This window comes from Callospermophilus lateralis, chromosome 4 (assembly GCF_048772815.1).
Source record: "Callospermophilus lateralis isolate mCalLat2 chromosome 4, mCalLat2.hap1, whole genome shotgun sequence".
In the NCBI taxonomy this organism is placed as follows: Eukaryota; Metazoa; Chordata; class Mammalia; order Rodentia; family Sciuridae; genus Callospermophilus; species Callospermophilus lateralis.
This window is the reverse complement of record NC_135308.1, coordinates 121,132,269-121,152,581: the sequence shown is the minus strand read 5'-3', so window position 1 is coordinate 121,152,581 and position 20,313 is coordinate 121,132,269. Positions and strand designations below refer to the sequence as shown.

Below are 20,313 nucleotides of genomic sequence, written 5' to 3'. Positions count from 1 at the left end.
AGCTTCAATACAGCAAGAAAGACTGACAAGTAGAAGCAATAATAATGTGATAAGTGCCTCAGAAGATGCAAAAGGTACAAAGAAATCACACAGGAGAGACAAATAAATCATAGACAAAGAACTCCCAGAAAAAAAGAAAATCAAAGAAAAGTCCTCAACAACAAGTAGGAAATATTGAAAAAGACAAAGCCCTTTGAAACATTTTCCAAGTATGCCTAAGTGTAAAAACAACACATTTATGGAAATAATGAATATTCCATAAGATGAAGCACAGACTATGAATACAAGAGATAAGACTCCAAGAGAGGTAGGTTTGAATCCTGCTTCTGTCAAATCACTGGGGCAACCTGTGCCTAAGTTCTCATCAGGAAATCTGCATCTTGGTTTTCTACCTCAAAGGATAAATGAAAAGAGAATGCTTTTAGCATTAGGACAGCACCTCTTAGCTGAGCTTCTACCTACAATGCCTCTATTCTAGGGGATACATTTCAACATTGTTTATATTCCAGTCACTTGTGGAAAGATTCTTTTCAAATTAAAGTTAGCCTCTCATTCAAGTCTGTGAAATTCCTAGAAAATGTAATTTAGCTGGCAATGAGCTGCCAATCTCACTGATCTGAAAGTCTTTAGCTCTCTAAAATCTATGGACATGTTAAGATTGATTTCACTTTGTCTTTATGAGTAAAATAAGCTACTATTTTTAAGTAATAGTACTCTTTGCAGTAAGCAATGAGTGATTCAAAAAGAATTAATTTCAATCGGAGATTATCCCAATTTATAAATTAAACTTGGCAAGGATAAGTCTATTGGACGACCAATAGGTGAAAAAGATGACCACATTAAATTCTTACAGATTAATCACCAACACAACTTGTCTTGCCTTATTACTGTAACAAAGCTGATTTCCACTCATAAGGAAAAAACTGATCAAAACAATGCCTCTGGTTTCTAATATGTATTTCATGTTATTTTTTTTCTCCCAGAAATCAGTATTATAATGGCAAAAATAACAATCTTTGCTGAAGGTTCACTATGTGTCATATATTTTAACTCATTAAGTAAATGCGTAGAAAAGTCTTAACATATCTATCTCAGCATATTATCTAACACTAATCTAGTTAAAACTTTTAAATTATCTACTCCTAATATTATTATATAAGTAGTCTAAATGGATAAATTAAATTTATTTTCCCACAAAAAGCACATTCCTCTTATTTAATTTACCTTTGATAAGTGGGAAACACAGAATTCATGTCTAGGGGAAAAAATTAAAGCTGTGATTTTTATTTTTTCCCAAGCCAATTTAATATATCTGAAAATTAAACAATATGAATTCTGTACTTACTAAAATTATTCAAAGCACTACACTATCGAAAGTAAATCATTTCCAACACAAGAGGTTATATGGAATCACAAATGAATTAGAAACACCAGTAACTAAAGAAGAAAGCTAAGGTTCTGGTTTTGACCATGCTCTAAATTATTCCTAGGAACTTGGGCAGGTCATTTACCTTCTCTAAACCCAAATATATATATATATATATATATATATATATATACACACACACATACATACACACACACACACATGGTGATGGAATTGGACCCAATGATTCTGTTGGGATGAAGTGGTGAGTGTACCCCTCTATTAAAAGGAAGGCCAGGGTTTGACTTCCCAATGGTATTTGCTACCTCACCAAAAAAGCTTATACTCTGGAATCCGGCTCAAATCCTGGCTTGACCAGTTACAAATAACATAACCCCAGGATCTAATTTTCAACTTCTCATCTGAAAGCTGGATAGAATAACTATACCTACTCATAAAGTTGAGATGAGAATTAAGTTTGACAATACACATAAAGGGCTTAGCATTATATCTGACACCTATCAATTAAAATTAGTTTTTATAATAAAAAATAGAATTTTTATAAAGATCTGTAAAGCATTATTTAATGGCTATTTGCCAAATATTTTTATCACAATGTATCAGTACAAACATCATCAATAAGGAGAAAAAAAGGAATGGTTGTTTGGTTGTTTAAACACAATATTAAAAATTAAAAGTTTGTTATTCTTAAATGTTCCTCCTTAACAAAGCAAACATCTATATATTATACTACATATGTAGAATGCTTTACTTTTACTGTCACAAAAATAAAAAATATTCAAAGGTAGATTAAAAGAAAAGTTTAAAGATTACATAAGTATTATTTTCATCTTTCAATTTATTCACAGACTGTTGGGGGATATAGGAGGTAGGGGACTAGGAGGAAAGTCCAGATACATTTTAATTACCAAATAACATCCTAAATTTACTATGAATTATGGAAGAAACACCTCCTGGCATTAAAAATTAGACTGCTACTTCAAAAGTGTCTAATGAATTAAAGCATTAAAAATTTCATTAATTAGTTCACTTGTTTAAAAACACTATCTATATTTATCAAATACACTTATTTTATGGCGTATATATTATCAAATATTCTTGTTAGAATGGAAGGATGATCGACAGCTTCAACTCCTGAGAGCAAATCCAACACTAAGTTTAAAATTCAGTCCTACATTGGCAGGTAAATGGATGGAGTTGGAGAATATTATTCTAAGCAAAGTAAGACAATCCCAAAAAACTAATGTTTTCTCTGATTAATGAATGCTGATTGGGGGGTGGGGGTATTGGAAGAATGAAGGAACTTTAGACTGACAAAGGGGTGGAGACGGCCATGGGGGTAGGAAAGATGGTAGAAGGAGATGGACATCTTTACTCTAAGTATATGCATGATTGCACACATGGTGCGTCTTTACATTGTGTACAACCAGAGAATTGAAATGTTGTACATTTGTGTTTGATGAAATGCATTCTGCTGTCATGTACAACTAAGTAGAATAAAAATAATAAAAAATAAATAAAATCCAGCCCTAAATTCTAATAATGGACTAAAGAGATGGCACATAACCTATTGTGAACCACTGAATGATTACCCTGAGGGTATGGGGAAAGAAGGAGAAGTAAAATATACATGTGACTCCCAGGAAAAAGTCAGGCTGGAGAGGCAGCTAAGTGACAGACCATTAAAACCCTGATTTAATATAGAAAATGTTGCCTGGAATTTATCATGAAGAGATGATCACATCCTTATGTTAGAAAGTATAGGTATATTGTAATATAATCAGAAAAAAATGACTCCCAAGGCAAAAAGGGCTTTAGCTACAGAGTAAAAACTAGAGAGAATTGTTAATGCAACAGGTTACACAAGAAATTAAGAATGTTTGATCTAATGCCACAGTAAGTAATATCCTGGGAATGGTGGGGGAAGCATATAAATATATAGAAAGGTTCAGAACAAAAGTTTCATTTCTATCTGTACACACACACACACACACACACACACACACCCCTAGTTAATTCTCACAGCATTCCTTTGAAATGGTTCTTATCCCTGTTTTATGGAGGCTCATAGAGATTAATTTAGTCAAGATCAAACAGCCAATAAATAAAAGGTAGGATACAAGCCTGGTGTGACTGACTCCAACATCTGACTGCACTACATCTAAGATAAACTAGGACAAACTTGCGGGGTGGGAGCAGTGACAGATAAAGGTTAGATGAAGACAAAGAATCTTTAAGTAGGTCTCATTTGTATCAACCATAAAAAGTAAAAATCCAAAGGGAAGAATACTATTTAATCTCTGAACACTTTTCTTTGAGGAAAAAAAAAAAAAACCTGAAATCTCTAATGTACTATTCTTGAACTAGATATCTGCTATTTCACTGTGTCCTTTCTGTTCTTTTCCTCTATTTTTTTTTTTTTTTTTTTTTTTTGCTATCATGTCCTCTCTATTTTGACTCTATGTTGAGATTTGAAATATTTATTCAGGTCCTTATATATAAATATGTATTATGTATCAATATTTTTAATGAAAAGAGGCATTTTTCTACTTTAATGAAAAAGGCATCTTTCTATTTTTATTAAAACAGACCACTTGAATGTATTCTTGACATGTTTAGTGATATTAGTTATTGCAGAGGCTTATATTCAGGGTTTTCAGAAAATGCTCTGAACTTTCTGGCTACTAATAGCATATTGTTTATACTATTTAATTACAAATCTTTGGAAAATAAATATAAAAAATTATTCCCTTAAAAAAAAAAAAAAAACTTTTTCAGTACTGAGATTGAACCCAGGTTTCACGTATGGCAGGCAGGCACTCTACATCAAGCTACAACCCAAGTCCTCTAAATTTCTTCCTAATAATGGAAGCCTTATTCTGTACATAAAAGAATATTTGTCAATACACATTCAATATGCACTGATTTGATAAATATACAAGAGTCTTTTAGAGAGGAAAGCAGTAAAGAGTGGAGACAGCTATTCCAGGCTACCTTTGTTGAAAAAGGTAAGAGATAAAATGATAAGAACCTAAGATAGCATCAAGACTGGAGAAACTGAATTTTTAAAGTTTGAAGAAATTATGCATTATCTCACACTAGCTTCATTAAACTCTCCCTCTAATTCAGATTCAATCATAAACTAGATGTATGAACTTGGAAAGTCACTTAATGTCTCTGACCCTTAGTTTTAACACCTACAGTGGTAGTGATAATGTCTCTCCTGTATATATTTAAGAAAATCAAAAGGCTTAGTTATAAATATAAAAATGTCCTACAGACTGTAAAATAGAATATAAATGAAATATTTATAAAAATCTAAGAATTAAGTGATGGGAAAATAGCAAAAATATACTGATAGTATATTATCTTATAAATCATTAAGTATATTATCTTACAGATTATTATTTGTGATAAAGCAGAAGGGGGAAAACTAGTCTGAGGTAAACATAGGAAATATGATACTCCTCCCAACAGTGAATCAATACACATTTACTCATTGTTTTTCAAACCTATTCTGGTTGTCCTTTTACACTTTATCCCCATATGTCAACAAGGTGCCCTCAAAATGATACTCAATACTATTACTTTTATCTGGACAGATCAAAAAATAATTCATTTACTTAACTGGTTCTAAGCTATCATTTGCATGCTCCTTCATGTATCTAGGGCACTTTGATCTTCCTGAATAGAATGTTTACTAGATTGTCAGTTTCTGTGTGTATATGTTCACATCCACTAGCAGAATTTCATCAACTTCCACTATGATTATATTTACAATCCTGTGTTAACTACAAGTAACAAATCTCTCATAAACTTGAATTATTTCAACAATTCTTTTTTTTCCTCTTGTAAGTAATCTTGGTTTATGTCTATAGCTATTTAGTTTTGTATTGTCAATATTCTAAAATAAAGACTACTTTTTCTAACTAAGACTATATACAATTTAAGCTTATGAAACTATCTTGCTCAGTTTTATAATTAAAAGAAAAATCAGAAGGAAAAATAGAGATAATAAGATAATGCAACCGGTTTTAAGTATTTCCCTCTTCCTTTCTTTAGTCCCCTCAATTCTCACTCTGAATGATCTAGATATATTTCAGTGATCATCAGAAACACTGCACAGATCCTTGGGTATCAAGACCAATGCTAAAGTTACAAAATAGATGGAGAGAACTTAAACCCTGCCCTCCAAGCATTGGCAGACTATAGAGATCACCTGTCAAACACAATTCTAGTGTGCTAGAAGCAGTTACAAATATAGCACAAATACCAAAACTAATAAATACCAAAATATAAGCATGTACTCAAAATTATGGAAGCATAAAGGGAAAAATTAAAAAGTACTACCTGTATAGCTAAAGATGGTACAAAAAAAAAAAAAGGAGAAACTAGCTAGAAAGAATTTTTCAAAAACTCAAGACATTTCATTTTTAGGATATCAAGTGTACAGTAAATGACTTATTGTCCTTTGTTGAAATGCATTTTAACCAGAATTATACTGGACAAAAGTTTAGTTTGAAAAGTAATACACCTTCAGAACATCCTTAAAACTTTTCCTCATTACCTCCACACATAAATATCTCTACCTACTATTTATCCTGCCTTCTTTCCCAACTAGTCTTGCTTTCTTATTTGGCACTCATTAAAACAAACCTATAGCTCTCTATAACTATCTATCCATATGTATATATGACATAAATATATATGCATCCAAATTTTGAGGAGCCTATAAAAGATATGGGAATGATTATATGTCACCTACTTTCCAGACTCTCTATGAATATTTTCCTTCAATCCCCACTGACTTGCGGAGTAGATGCTCAATGAATATTTGATTTAAAAAACCTCTGGTGACATGAGAATTACATATTACACTAATAAGCATCTCATAAAAGCTATATTAAAAACAGTTCTTCAGCATTACAACACATGATATGGGAGAATGATTAAAAGCAAACAATTTTTCAGTTTTACAACTAAACCCAAAGAAGTGATGGAGTATAGTGAATAACAGTAATGGTACTGGAGACAACCAGCTGAATTCTAATCTAGGTCTATGATATAATTAGCCACGTAATCTTAGGCACAGTTTATATACCCTCTCAGTGTCTCAATTTCTCAATTATAAAAGTGACATAAAATATTACCTATCTCCTAACTCACTGTGAGAGTAAACAGGTTAGTATAGTGAGTATACCAGGACTTAGCACATGAGAAACACTAGACTTGAGTCACCAGTGTAGCAGCAGTGGTGCCACTATCATCAGAATCCTTGGGTATTTTAAAAATAGAACTAAAAATAACAACACCTTTCATTCATTGCCTCCTTATAGATACAAAGCTCTTTTTCCACAGGTGCAGACCAGTAACATAAGGAACTAAGAGTTCCACTTTGAGCACATAATTTTTCATCTTGGTTTTGCCATCAGCCAGTGATATGATAAATGACAACTAAATAACTATAGGCAAGTTATTTCAACACTCCACACTTTAATTTCCTAATTCGCAAAATTTAATAAACCACCTATATCCCAGGAATGTCCTGAGAACTAAATATCAAACACATGCTCAGCATTCTGCCAAGCTAATGTCTGTTCCTTCTTTCCCACATTTCACAAGGAATATTCCAATAAATCCTCACACCACCATTATGAAGTTCATATTAGACAGTAAACATTAAAAACTGCCAAACACTGGCAATTTCATATGCTTCAACCTGGCAGTATTACAAATGGAGGAAATAACCTCATACAGATTGAATGATTTACTAAACATTATATGCTTAGTGATGGTTAAATAAGTTTTCATTAGGCCAACCTCACTAATTTTTTCAGAGAGAGACACTGACAAAGGTAGAAAATGTATACTAACCACTATAATACATGCAAAGCTAACATAACCCACAAATTTTTGTTCTACCATATTAAAAATGAGGAATGAACTATTTCTAAAATCTTTTCAATTACAAAATTATTTGTAGAGCATCTATGTGTGTGTTGGAGGTAACAGATTTAGAGGAAATCAGCAGTAAGGTATATTAAAGGAAGTATGTGTATAACTACACTACTTCAAAGGGTGCAATTGGATCTAATTAGAAACCTCACTAATTAGAAACTCCATGAAGCAAGTGAACATCAAATAACCATCTTGATGGAAGGTTAGATGTATTCAATACATCACAGAGCAGATGGTTAATGAAACACACAAGGAAGAGTTACATAAAACACTTTGGTTCGCAAGAGTATGTATTCACTAATACGTAACATTATTGTACTAGAAAAATGTAAAAACTTCCTCTAATAGTAAGAAATACACTACTGTAGTAAAATTATGTAACTGTTGACTTTATTTCTATAAATTCTACAAAGGTTTTAGAATTAGATCACATAAACCAGATTCGGAATACAATTTCTGTCCAAACATGAAAAGTCCTATAAAAATGCACAGTATTAGTAAATAAATAACAAATGTTAACAGAACAAGGCCCCATAAAACTGGTGAAATATTTAACAGTATCAAATATTTACTGATTATCTACAAACCTATTCTGCATCTTTTCTCCTTGATTTGTCATTCACCATTTTAAAAAGAAACTGCATGAATAAAACAAGGATAACTAGCAGAAACTAGGTCTTTCAACAGATTTACAATGGTACAGTTTTGTTTAAATCCTCTTATCGGTCTCTCCTCCAATTATGCAATCATTTCACAGCAAAAGATTGCATGGCTCTTTCCACACACTGGAAGGAAGGAGGTTGGGGAAAACAGTGGAGTGTTTAACAGGTAGTCCGGAAACAGGCAACATTTCCGTGATACCAAATTGTCTTTTGGGAATCGATATTAACTCAGCGCCTCTTGGTTTTCAAGACCTTATCCTTTTGCCATTACAGATACTGTTTTAATCCCCGTAACAACTGGAAACTCTTCACTTGCTGCAAAGTCCACCTAGCAACATCACCTCTCCTCCCACTAAACTGGATTTTCCGCAGGCAGTGGGGGCGAGCTGTCAAAACTAGGAGGGCAGTGTCCTCACAACTACATCTGGGCAGCTCCTCTCAATTCCCCAGAAAAGTGAGGCTGAGCTGAGCTGCCTGCTAAGGCGGGACTCCAGGCGCTAGCGCTATCCCACCGGGTTTCGTCGAAACCTCCCGAGGGTGACCTCTACGCCTCGACACCGTGCCTCGCAAGACTTTTACTAAGACGGGGGCATGGTAGAACCCTCGCTGCACAACCACTGCTTCATTCCACACCAGCTGCCGCGCGGCGTCCCGTGTTGCGACCCGCTTCCGACTAGTTCGGGAACTGTCTTTTCACCGGCTCCGCGACAACAAGAAGGGCTGCTCCCGCCCGCCGACAGGTAACTAGGTTCCGGGCTCTCAGCCTCTGGCGCTCGGGACCGCGCAGTTAATGAGTAACGCGCCCGAGTCTAGGAGCAGGGGAGAGCCGCACCCCGACGTCCAGCCGCGGCTCAGGGGAAGGCCGGCCGACCAAGCCCCCAATCCCGCTGCTGGGGTGGGGGGGTCCTACGGCCCTCGTCCCCAGGCGAAGAGGCGCTCGCCCGGCCAGGGCAGCAGGGCCGTGTACCCGCGCGCCGCGCCCTCCGCCGCACCGGCACCTGCACCTGCAGCGGTCGCCCCTCCCGGCCGGCTCGCGGGAGGAGGTGCGCGGGCGACAAGGGGGGCGGTGCTCCACGCCCCGGGCCTCTCCCTCCCGCGGCCGCACTCACCTGACGAACCCACGGCGGCCGCTGCCCGCGCTCAGGGGCGTTCGCAGAGCTGCAGGGAGCGCGCCGAGAGGCAACAAGAAGCCAAGAGGGAAGGCGGGCCAACGCCGCTACACCCCGCGGCGGCGGGCGCTCTGCGTTGGGTGCCGCCGAGGGAGCGCGGGACTGCGCCTGCGCCGGGAGCGGGACCGGGAGCCGGGAGCGGCCGGTCCCCCGGGAAGGAAGGCGGGGCTGGGGGCGGGGAGGGGCGGGGCGTGGGGCCTCGGGGGCGACGCGCTTCCGCGCCCCCTGGCGCCAGGCGGGCTCGTCGCAGGTTCCCCGGCACTGGCCCAGGTGCCTCCGCGGGCGGTTTCCCTGGGAACGACCGCCGGATACCCTGCGGGACGTTTCCCGAAGGAAGAGGTGACCTCTCGGTAACTTCCAGCGTGTTGGGCTCGTTAGGAGTCGGAAGAAGCACCTTCACTGTGAGTTGAGTACTGCTGGAATCAACCTGAGGCTTGACTCCCATACACACCTTATAACGGGCGTGGGGGGAGGGAATCCTGACAGAACCCAGAACCCACATCTCCTCATTCCAGCCGCTTCCAGAGTATTCGAGAATGTCGTTTCTGTGCCAGCCTTCTTTCTCTTGTGTGAACTGTTTTATTAAACTTCCACCCTACTTTAAGAACTCCAAGTGGGAAAAGTGAAAATACAGACAAGAACCAAGCTTTTAAAAGTGTGACAAAAGAGAGACAGTCACCATCTGGTCTCCATGTGTAAAGAAATACATACAATCCATTGATCCATATTGAACAGGTCCATCATTCTGTGTATCGGTCACATTTTGGAGTAAGAAAAGGAGGTTATGTATATGGCTGTTAGAATCAGAATTTCTCGCTTTGAATCTACTACCATCATGATCTCCCTGTGATGTTGGGCAAATTAATCTCTTAATAGCCCCAATTTTCTCACTAATAAATGAGTATAATAAAAATACCTACATCACTGGATTGCTGAGTTTAAATGATATGAAATATATTCATGTAAAACATTCAGTGTACTACACAAAGTGCTGCATATTAGCTATTATTAATGAGGTTACTATTATCATCTACCTACAATCCAATAAAGACCTAGGAAGTCATTTTATACTCCAGTCAAGTATATTTTTATCCCATCTTCAGTATATTACTGAAAAACTGAATTTGGGGGCCCTCATTTGAAACTGGGAATGGCTTTCTCATGCTGAAAGTGAGGCTGGAGAGCCTAATAATCCCCTACCCTGAAAGGCATCAAAGATGATGGGAGTACAAATTGTCCTTGGTGCCAACACAGGCTAACTAAACCTACATCTGTACATTTCCTGCCTTTTATCACTTCCCTGCCTCTTCTCCTTTAAAGTCTCTGCTAATTTTCAGGGATTTCCAAGACAGAACTTTTGAAACAATTAGGTTTTGTCTATCTTCCTTCAAAGCTGGCTTTGAATAAAATGTATTTCCTTACCAAATTAACTCCAAAAATTTCTGGAGTAGCAAGCAACATGGCCTAGCTTATTTCTTTCCAAGGCAGTATTAGAGTTGCCTAGTAATATTACCAAGTCCTATGCATTGTAATGTTCAAAAAATTCTTAAATCTCTCTTGTTTCATTCACTGCCTGCTAGTATGACCTTCCTCATTCATGGACTGTTAACTTTTCTCCCTTATATTATATGGTTGGCCATTCATTCAGCACATATTTATTGCACTCCATTTTTGTGCCTTCTGCTTGGTGTGGGGGCAAAAAATCATTACAAATAGCACCCCCTCCCATCCAAGGACTCAGGAGGCAAGTATGTTAATAACAAGTGGAATGAATAAACTCAACATACAACAAACTTCTTGGGTTCCCCAGTCTTGCAATATCCTCATTATGTCACTGTCTTTGCACTTTTTCTTTTCATAAAATTATGTTCTGGTCACTGGCCTTCTCTTTACCTGGATAATTCCTGCTTATCCTTCCAGGCATCAATTCCATTGTCAACCTTTTACCGTTGCTTGTCACTCAGCCCTGTCCCACCATTCCCAATATGGGCTCATTGCCCCTACCTGTGAGTCTATAACACATGATCTCTCTTTTTTTTTTTAACTTGATTAAACAATTTATTCAAGTTAATGGTAAGCAACAAAAGTACAAGTCCATGAAAAGTCCCATATGTTACATATTTTTTTTCAGAATGTTATATGATTTTATTTTATTTTTTACAAGTATAATAACATCCATGGCACTGCAGCAGATTACATAGAGTCTAACAGGCCAATAGGAGACTAAAAAGAGGATTGTTAATAAAAGTGAATATTGATGAACTTCTGAATTAATCTGGTGTAATGAATTTGCAGAAGGGGGTCCTGATTTGGAAGGTATAGACTAGAATGCACAGGGGTTGGCAGTTAGTTGGTTCTGGGGATGAGAAAGAAGGAAGAGAAGGAGATGACGGAACTGGTAGTTTGATGGGCTGGTTGGAAGGGGATGTTAGTGAAGGAATGCAGAATGGAGTGCATGGAGAAGAGTGCAGAATGAAGGAGGAGAGGCTGCATTCGACTTGATTGCAGCCCTTCCAGGAAAACAGAGGCAGCGGGGGCTGGAGATTGAGCCTGGACCATATGTTACATATTGAAACCGCTTTTCACTGTCTTTACCTGTAAGGTGTTCAAGGTGGGACTCATTCCTGAATCTTCTTTCTGGTGGTGGAATAAGGTACATACTGTTCTGGAGTGCCACTCATGTTGAACTTCTGGTTTCCAAATGAATTTATGAGCAGTAGGTGGTTTTGCTGTTGGAGGGTCATCAGTCATACAGTGAAGCCAATGATGCCAAAAAAATTGCTTGTTGTCCTTGTAGTATTTGTTTCCATACTTGTCTTCCCCCACTAATATACCAACTCTCACATCATTTGCTCTGAAGAAAATTCATAAATAGCCACAGAGACCATCATGGTCACTAACCTGCTGCAGCCCACACTTCAGGACCTGCAGCAACTCCATCTCACCCTGCAATTTCCATATAGAATTTTAATAGTAGTTTTATTCCTCAGTTTTCCTAACAAGACTGTGAGCTTCTTGAAGACAGGCCAAATGGGACAAATGTAACTTAAAAAAATAGATTTTGTAATATGCTCATTTGACTTCTTTACCTTTCATTAAAAAATATACAATTGTAGTAAAATGTCGCGACCCCTTGCCCGCAAGGAAGACGCAACTCAGGAATCTTCTTTCAGCAGTTTATTCAGGCCCTTGATATTTCTTCTAATTCCTAGTCGGATGCCCCTCCCAGCCTTAATAAAGCATCCCAAGCCCCAATGCGAAGCTGCCACGTGGAACTTTCTCACAGGGTGCTGAAAAACCATGCACCAACTCTCCCAAACAAGGAGTTGTTACAGACCACAGTGGAGCGAGCGCCATCCTGCAATGGCGACCATAATCTGCAGAAGCGGCTCACCACAGTAAAATACAATATATAAAATAATATTGATTAATTTTTTAAGATTTTTCCCATTCATACATAGGCCAGAAAATAATGAAGTTCAGAGAAATTTTAAATTAAACAAATTATTCTAACATTGTTACCCTAGTTATAACTTTTGTTTGTTTCAAAATTAAAAATTTTTGTATATTTGCATGGTACTTTGCAGTTTCAAATTGACTTTGCATAGAATCCTTTACCAAAATGACAATTGGACACAGGTGAGAAGTAGTCATTTACAGGTGGAGAACTTAGAGTTAAGGTCCTGGTCTTTAGAATACAGGTTTATATATCTTACAAACTCAGTTCAAACTCTTAAAAAAGCAGATTGAACTTCCATGACCAGCAGTATGGCACAATAGAGACTCTGGCAGATTCTCCCACCAATAGCAATTCAAAGTACTGAATAAAATGTATAAAACACCTTATCAAACATATCAGTGAGTTGGTAAGAACATAAATGACCCTAAAGGCAAAAACTATGTAAAAGTAGAAATCCAGACAATAAATAATAACAATGTAAAAATGAAAAAAAAAAAAAACTGGTTATGGAGGAAAGTGTGTGAACAACAATCATTTCCTTGTCTAGCCCAATAGTTACATGTAGTCTGGTGCTTGTATTCCCATTTTTTAAAAAAATTGCTTTTGCAATTCCTGTACAAAAGCAGAACTAGGGGCTGGGAATACAGCCCAGTGGTAAAGCACATATGTAGCATGGTCAAGGCCCTAGCTCTAATCACCAGTACAAAAAGAAAAAGAAAAAAGTGTTGTCTCTGCATTGTCCTTCATTAGATCAGTTAGAGACAGCTGGGCATTTTAGGCCCCTTTTCTGATGTTAAAATAAACGGAGTGGGGAAAATTTGGAGGCTGACAGAAAGGGTTGAGAGGTTAGACTATAAAGAATTTCTCTTTTAAAAAATCACTTTAACAAACTCCAAACATATAAGAAAATGTTTTGGGAATTGACTTCATATCTGGTTTATCACACACTCAAATTGCCATCCATTAAGCAAATGTTTATTTATTGTTTCTCTGTGCCAGATATATAAATAATCTGCAGTAGGAGGAAGAGAAGAGATGAAACACAATGAGAGCACATCCCAGCTTCTCCAAAGTGTTTCAGTCCCAGGCCTCAACCTACTCTTAATCTCCCTTCATTCCTTCCCACATGTTCAGTGAGAAATCATTATGTCCTTAAAAATAACCCCCCCACCCTTTTTTTTTTTGCTTAATACAGATTTGACTGGATCCTTTACTGATGGATGCTTACTATAGGTGGAGAACCAGCAGTGAAAGAAGAGGGAAATTTTTCAATACTAATTCAAAAAAAAAAAAAAAACAGTGGACTGATCTTGCTTCTTTCATTGGGTGTGTTTGTGATTTAAGCTTTGTAAGAAAGCTTTTCCTGATGTAAGAATAGAAATTATCATGGTTGTCAACATTCTTCATGCCTTGCTCTTAACCATCAGCCATCTGGACATAGACAAAGCAGTGAATGCAGTTTGGGTTTATTTTAATGCAGTCAGAAGGTAGATTATGGAAACTTGTTAATAAGATGTTTTAAGGTCAAAGACTTTGGGGAAATAAAGGGTTCTCAGAGGCCCAAGGTACTAATAAGCAGGGGCCCAAGAGATTGGGCTTTCTTCTTATTCTGACAAAACATTTGAAAATACTGAACTACCTACTGAAACCACAGGGAAAAGGAAGGGCTTTTGTTTCAACAGACAAACTTAAATCTCAGATTTAAGCCAGGCATGTGAATTAAAATTACATAGACTTTTGAGGAGTTGCTGTGCTATTTTGGTAGAAATGAAGTCCAAATTTCAGAAGACATGATGAACATGAATCATATGTTAAGTTCCTACAGCTGCTTTTGGTGAGTAAACCTCAAGATGTGTTTAAATTACCAAGTATCTCTCCTGTCTGTGCAACCTGGTTGCAAAAGGAATTTAATTTCACACACCTGAAAGGGAAATAGACTATCAAAAAGACAAACTTAATTAGAATTTGAGAAATGGCATATGAATCACAAAATTGTCCTAAATTTCAGACTGCATGGCTTTCTGTCATGAAACTGTTGCAATCCAGGCTGATAGTAACCATATCATCAGTAACAAAAATTTGGAGTAGAAATTCAAGTATATAGTGCCTGACATCCCAAAAATTATTTACTCAAATACCTAACTATAATCAAAATTAATCAACAAGTTTCTGTTTTAAGTAAATATTTTTCCAGATCAAAAATACTCTGCCATCATCCCTGTGTGAAATAATTCTTGCCAGACAAGCAGACACTTTTGGCTGCAAAAAATAAGCATCTGCCCCTATTCAGTGCAAGCAATTCCAGCACAGGGGCCCAGATGATTCAGATAATTCTAGAATCTGACCTTGAGGAAAGAACTAGATCCTATATAAGAAATATCTGAATATTGGTCCTCATAAATATATGGTATTTTATAAGGAGTAAATGAACAATATAAACTTAATTGTTTATATTGTTCTGTTTCTTGGGGTTCTAAAATTTCCAGCATGTTATAATTATGAGGCTTCAAATAAGACCCAGCCAAAAGATATGAGTCATACCTAGTTTGGGTAGGTTATATTATTGCATTTATATAAACAGAGTTGACTAAACAATTTTGAAGGACTCCTTATTTTATTCTAAAAATCCATAATTTTGAATGTCATTAGGAGAGAATTCATGCCACATGTTATAGATTTCTAACTACCCCTAGAATGTAGACATCACTATTCTAAAGAAGGACTTCTAATTTGAACATAACTGGGTATATTAATATTTTCTCTTTCTATCCTTACAATTCAAGAACTAAGGATTCTGGTTACAGTGGTGCAAGCGTGTAATCCTAGCAGCTCAGAAGGCTGAAGTAGTAGGATCACGAGTTCAAAGCTAGCCTCAGCAACTTAGTGAGGCCCTAAGAAACTCAGTGAGACCCTGTCTCTAAGTAAAATAAAACATTTTTTTAAAAGGTCTGGGGTTGTGGCTCAGCAGTAGAGTGCTCGCCTAGCACATGCAAGGTGCTGGGTTCGATCCTCAGCACCACATAAAAATAAGTAAATAAAATAAAGGTATTGTGTCCAACTACAACATATATTTTTTTTTCTTTTTTTTAAAGGCTGGGGGGTGTGGCTCAGTGGTTAAGCACTTCTAGATTCAATCCCAGGTACTGAAAAAAAAAAGGAACTTAAAAAGTAAAAACAACAACCCCTGTGTCCCAAAATCCACAAACCCATTTTTTGTTGTTGTTCTTTTGCTAACTAGTACACAAGTATACTGCCTAGATTCTCAAACATATGTAAAAGTTGACAAAAACAAACTGAGCAGGAATTGTGTGGAAAGAAGTGGGAGGAAAAACAGATCTCAGCAGAGCTAGATAGTACTTAAAGAAATATTGTGCATTGGGGCTGGGGTTGTGGCTCAATGGCAGAGCACTTGTCTAGCATGTGTGAGGCACTGGGCTCGTTCCTCAACACCACATGTAAATAAATAAAAAAGGTACATCAACAACTAAAAAATATTTTTTAAATTTTTTTTAAAGAAATATTGCCCATGAAGGTAATGAGCAGATTTTGAGTTACTGAAACATTATCATTTTTTTAAACTGGAGATTGAACCCAGGTGCACTTCATCACCTAAGCCATATCCTCAGCCCTTTTCATTCCTTATTTTTAGACAGTGTCTCTCTAAGTTGCTTAGGGTGTCACCAGGTTGCTGAGTCTGGCCTTGAACTTGCAATTTTCCTGGCTCAGCCTCTGAGTCTCTGGGATTACAGGTATGTTCCACCATACCAGCACATTCTTCTTCTTTTAAAAAAAAAAAAAAAAGGAGATAGGAAACTGGTAAGTCATGTTGGCAAGAAAATTTACCTGTACCAAGTTGATTCAGAAAAACAGTACAAGTGAGGTTGTACAAAGAATCACATAGTAAGACATGTTTACATGAAGCAATCTGTTTTTGTGGCAGTAGAGGAGTGAGTCTATACTTAACTACAAATTATTCTTTCTTATCCATACTCTCACCCATAGTGGAAACTCTTGCTATTTGCTTGTCCAAGAAGATGGTGAGAAAGGAACAAGAAAGGAAGTAGCATATAACCACTATATAAACTATAACAAAATTTTTGGGAAAAGAAACAAAACAACAGAAAGAATACCAGTAAAATTTTTAAAAAATATATTTCCCTGAATTAGAGAAAAAATGAGGCAATCACCTCTCTGAAAAAATAAAACCATAAATCAGAAATGTAGGAATGAAAAGAAGATATAGTAAGATAACAGGAGGTGATTAAATGTAAGATGAAAGAATTCAGAAAAGCAGTTGTAGAAAAAAAATCACTGAAAACAAAACTAGAAGGGAACTGCAAAAGAAAAGAATACATAAGAAATATAGAAAACAGATGAGAAAAACAAGCAAAATAAAATGAAAAATGGAGTCAGGAAGGATTAGAAACAAAATAATATATTTAGAAAATAGGCCAAAGAGTTTTTTAAATTTATAAGCAGTATCCCCAAGGAAAAGATCCAAAATAATGGAACAAATAAATATTTAAAGATATAATTAAATGAAACTTTCCTCAAAAAAAAGTACATATTTTAATTGAAAGGAGATATCACATGTGAGGAACATTTTCCTTAGTATAGCTACTGACTACAAACAGAAAATAATAATCCTTTAGAGAGATTGAAAATAATCAAATCAGTTATAAAGTAGAAATATCAAGCTGGTCTCAGATTTCTGCACAGCAATATTCATTCCTAAAAGAGACTGGAGCATATAATGGCTTAAATATTGAAATTGGAGTTTGAGGTGAAACTTGATTCTCTACTTCTGCTGGGGAGTGGGTCTGTGTAAGCTGCAGGCCTCTGGTGCCAAGAAAACCTGTTTTAATGTTAGCAGCTAATCAAGGCAGGGGATATCTGTCAGCATCAGCTCTGAGGGGTACAGCCCACAAAGCCAAACTGTTCACTACTATCAAGTGGTGTGTTGCAGCTCTTAATGGTGGGCTGTGCCTTCTATTGTCACAACAGACCCCAGCAACTCACTGCCAGCTTATTTTTGAGTTATTGTCTCACAAATTTGAAGAATAAAATCCATGGACAGTAACGGAAGGCAAGAATAAAAGGAGTAGGATTTAATCAAGTGAGAAGAGAGAGAACCCTGCAGGAGAACCCAATAGGAGCTGCCATTGAGTGCACTAGTCTACGAATTTATATAGCTCTTGATCCAACACTGTTGGTCCAAAATTAGGCTCATCAGGTCCTGGAAAATTACCAGTGCTATTTATTAGCCCCTGAATCTGAACTTTTCTGTAACCTCCATTTGGATCTGCCTCACTCTTCCATTTTCCTACCACGGGGGCCTTTCTTATTCAAAATGAAGTATCCTCCAGGAGCTCATGTGTGAAACAATGCAAGAATTTTTCAGAGATAAATTATTATATTATGAGGGCTTTAGCCTAATCTAATTGGTGGATTAATCCACTGAAAAGGAGTAACTGGGCAGTAACTGTAGGCAGGTAGGGTGTGGTTGAAGGAGGTAGGTCACTGGTAATATATGCCTTTAGGGTTTGTATTTTCTCTCTGATAAGCACAGTTCTCTTCTCTGCTTCCTGGTTGCCATATTCTGAACTCCTTTCCTCTGCCATGCCCTTCCACCATGACGTTCTGCCTCACCTTGGGCCCAGAGCTATGGAGTCAACTGACCATGGACTGATCCTTGGAAACCATGAGAAAATAAACTTTTCCTCCTTTCAGTTGTTCTTGTTGAGTCTTTTGAATGAAAAAGCTAACTAAAACAAAGCAACATACACAAGAGATACTCAAGTAGAAGAAGTAAGACACAAAGCTTTTATATCTAGATAAACTGTCTTCCAAGTATAAAGACTACAGAGTTTTAAATATGCAAAAAACCCAGGTGGCATTGTTCCCATTAGCCCTTAGGAAAACTTTAGATGAACTTTAGGCAGCAAAAAGTAAGTGGAGAAACTATGGGAAAAGGATTCCTAGTGAACATTCTGTCATTAACTAATGAAATCCTTTCTTTGTACCCTTCCCCTGTAATCCATATATCATCAGCCAAATACCTATACTCTCTTCTCTGAACCTTTCATTCACCTCTTCACTCCAGTGGAGTGGCTCTGCCCTGAGGATATTGTCTCACCTCTAGACAGTATAAATGATGGCAATTTTTCCTCCCACAGTTCTTGTATACTTGGGACCATATACCCAGTGCTTACTTACCTTCAGATTTTCTCCTCTTCCTAAACTTCTTTAGCTTTGAATCTGATGTTATCAGTTTAAGTCATTAAAAAATGTTCTATCTATTGATGCCTGGGTCAGGCCTTCTCATTTCTAAGTGATAATTAGTTCTAGTCTGATAATCTCTCTCTGTAACTTAATTTTTATTGATTTCAATAAATATAGTAGGTGTCCTTCCAACACCATAGTCTCTGTTTTTTTAACTTTGCTCAAATGACCATGTTCTCAACGATTCCTCACTCATCCCTATGTTCATACTCCATATTTTGTTATTATTAATAACTTTACAAGTTTAGTTTCATTGTTCTATTTCATGAAGATTCATATCCTGTCTTCCCAACTTATTTCATTTTATCTCCCAATGATCCTAGAGCCCTAACCAAGGGTCGGGGGTTGATATGTACAAAGTTATTCATTGCAGCATATTTCTTGATAGAAGAATATTGGAAACAACCAAATATAAACTTTAAAGTCCTGTTTTTTTTAAAAAAAAAAAAAAAAAGTAGTTAAGGAAAGGAACAGTTAGTTACTTGAACCAGAGAATAAAAAACTGTATGGAGAAGGCTGCCTGAAAGGAGTTGTCACCTTCAGACAGGATGCAGCCAGCCTGTGGTGATTCAGCAAATGGAGGAACCACAGAAATAAACATCTAGCCTCTCTTCTATCACTCTCTCCTGTTTTTTGCTAGTGATTTAGAAATTGAATAATAATTATCAAATTGTCATTTTTAGGCCAGTTTGTTAAGATGTAGGTATCAAACAGCTCCTATGATTAAACAGGGTATAATCTCACAATATGAGTACCATTTGAGAATTCCTGCCTATGGAACCAGTTCCTAATCTATGACTCTCTGGGTTTTTCAGGGATCCCAAAAGTAGAGATGGGGCTCAATGAACACTTTCCAACATTTTAGAAAACATATCTGTTATTTTAGATATAGTATCCCTCAAAAGCCCATGTGTGAGACAATGTAAGGCTTGGAGGAGAAATGATTGGTTTATAGCCTTAACCTAATCAATTAATTAATCCGTGATAGAATTAACCGAGTGGTAACTGGAGACAGGTGGGGTGTGACTGGCCAAGTGGTTCATTGGGGGTATGGCTTGGGATATATATTTTGTATGTGGCTAGTGGAGTCTCTCTCTGCTTTCTGATCGTGAGAGCTGCTTCCCTATGTTGCACTCTTCCACCATCATGTCTTGCCTTACCTTCAGCCCTGAGGAATGGAGCATATTATCTGTGGACGGAGATCTCTGAAACCATGAGCCCCTAAAAAAACTTTTCCTCCTCTACAATAGTTCTGGTTGAGTCTTTAGTCTTTTAGCAGCAAAAAAAAAAAAAAAAAAAAAAAAACTGACTAAAACAATATCCCATAGAAATTGTACACCTATCCTTTATCAGACTGTACAAGCAAACTGAACTCATACTGATCAGAATTGGAAT

At 37.1% G+C, this 20,313-nt stretch overlaps 1 protein-coding gene and 1 pseudogene across 3 annotated transcripts in view; both read right to left on the bottom strand.

Moving 5' to 3' along the window:
* The window catches only part of Rab3ip (RAB3A interacting protein), a 56,350-nt gene extending 47,075 nt beyond the window's left edge, over positions 1-9,275 (bottom strand). For 2 of the 3 annotated variants that reach the window (XM_076853102.1, XM_076853104.1), the window contains exon 1: positions 9,117-9,194. The gene's annotated coding sequence lies outside the window, so the exon portion shown is untranslated. Of the gene's footprint in view, positions 1-9,116 lie in introns of all 3 variants that reach the window. The other variant, XM_076853107.1, reaches the window with a different exon arrangement.
* Positions 9,276-11,923: 2,648 nt separating this feature from the next.
* Positions 11,924-12,116, bottom strand: LOC143397092 (NADH dehydrogenase [ubiquinone] 1 alpha subcomplex subunit 12 pseudogene; annotated as a pseudogene).
* Between the last annotated feature and the right edge of the window lie 8,197 nt (positions 12,117-20,313).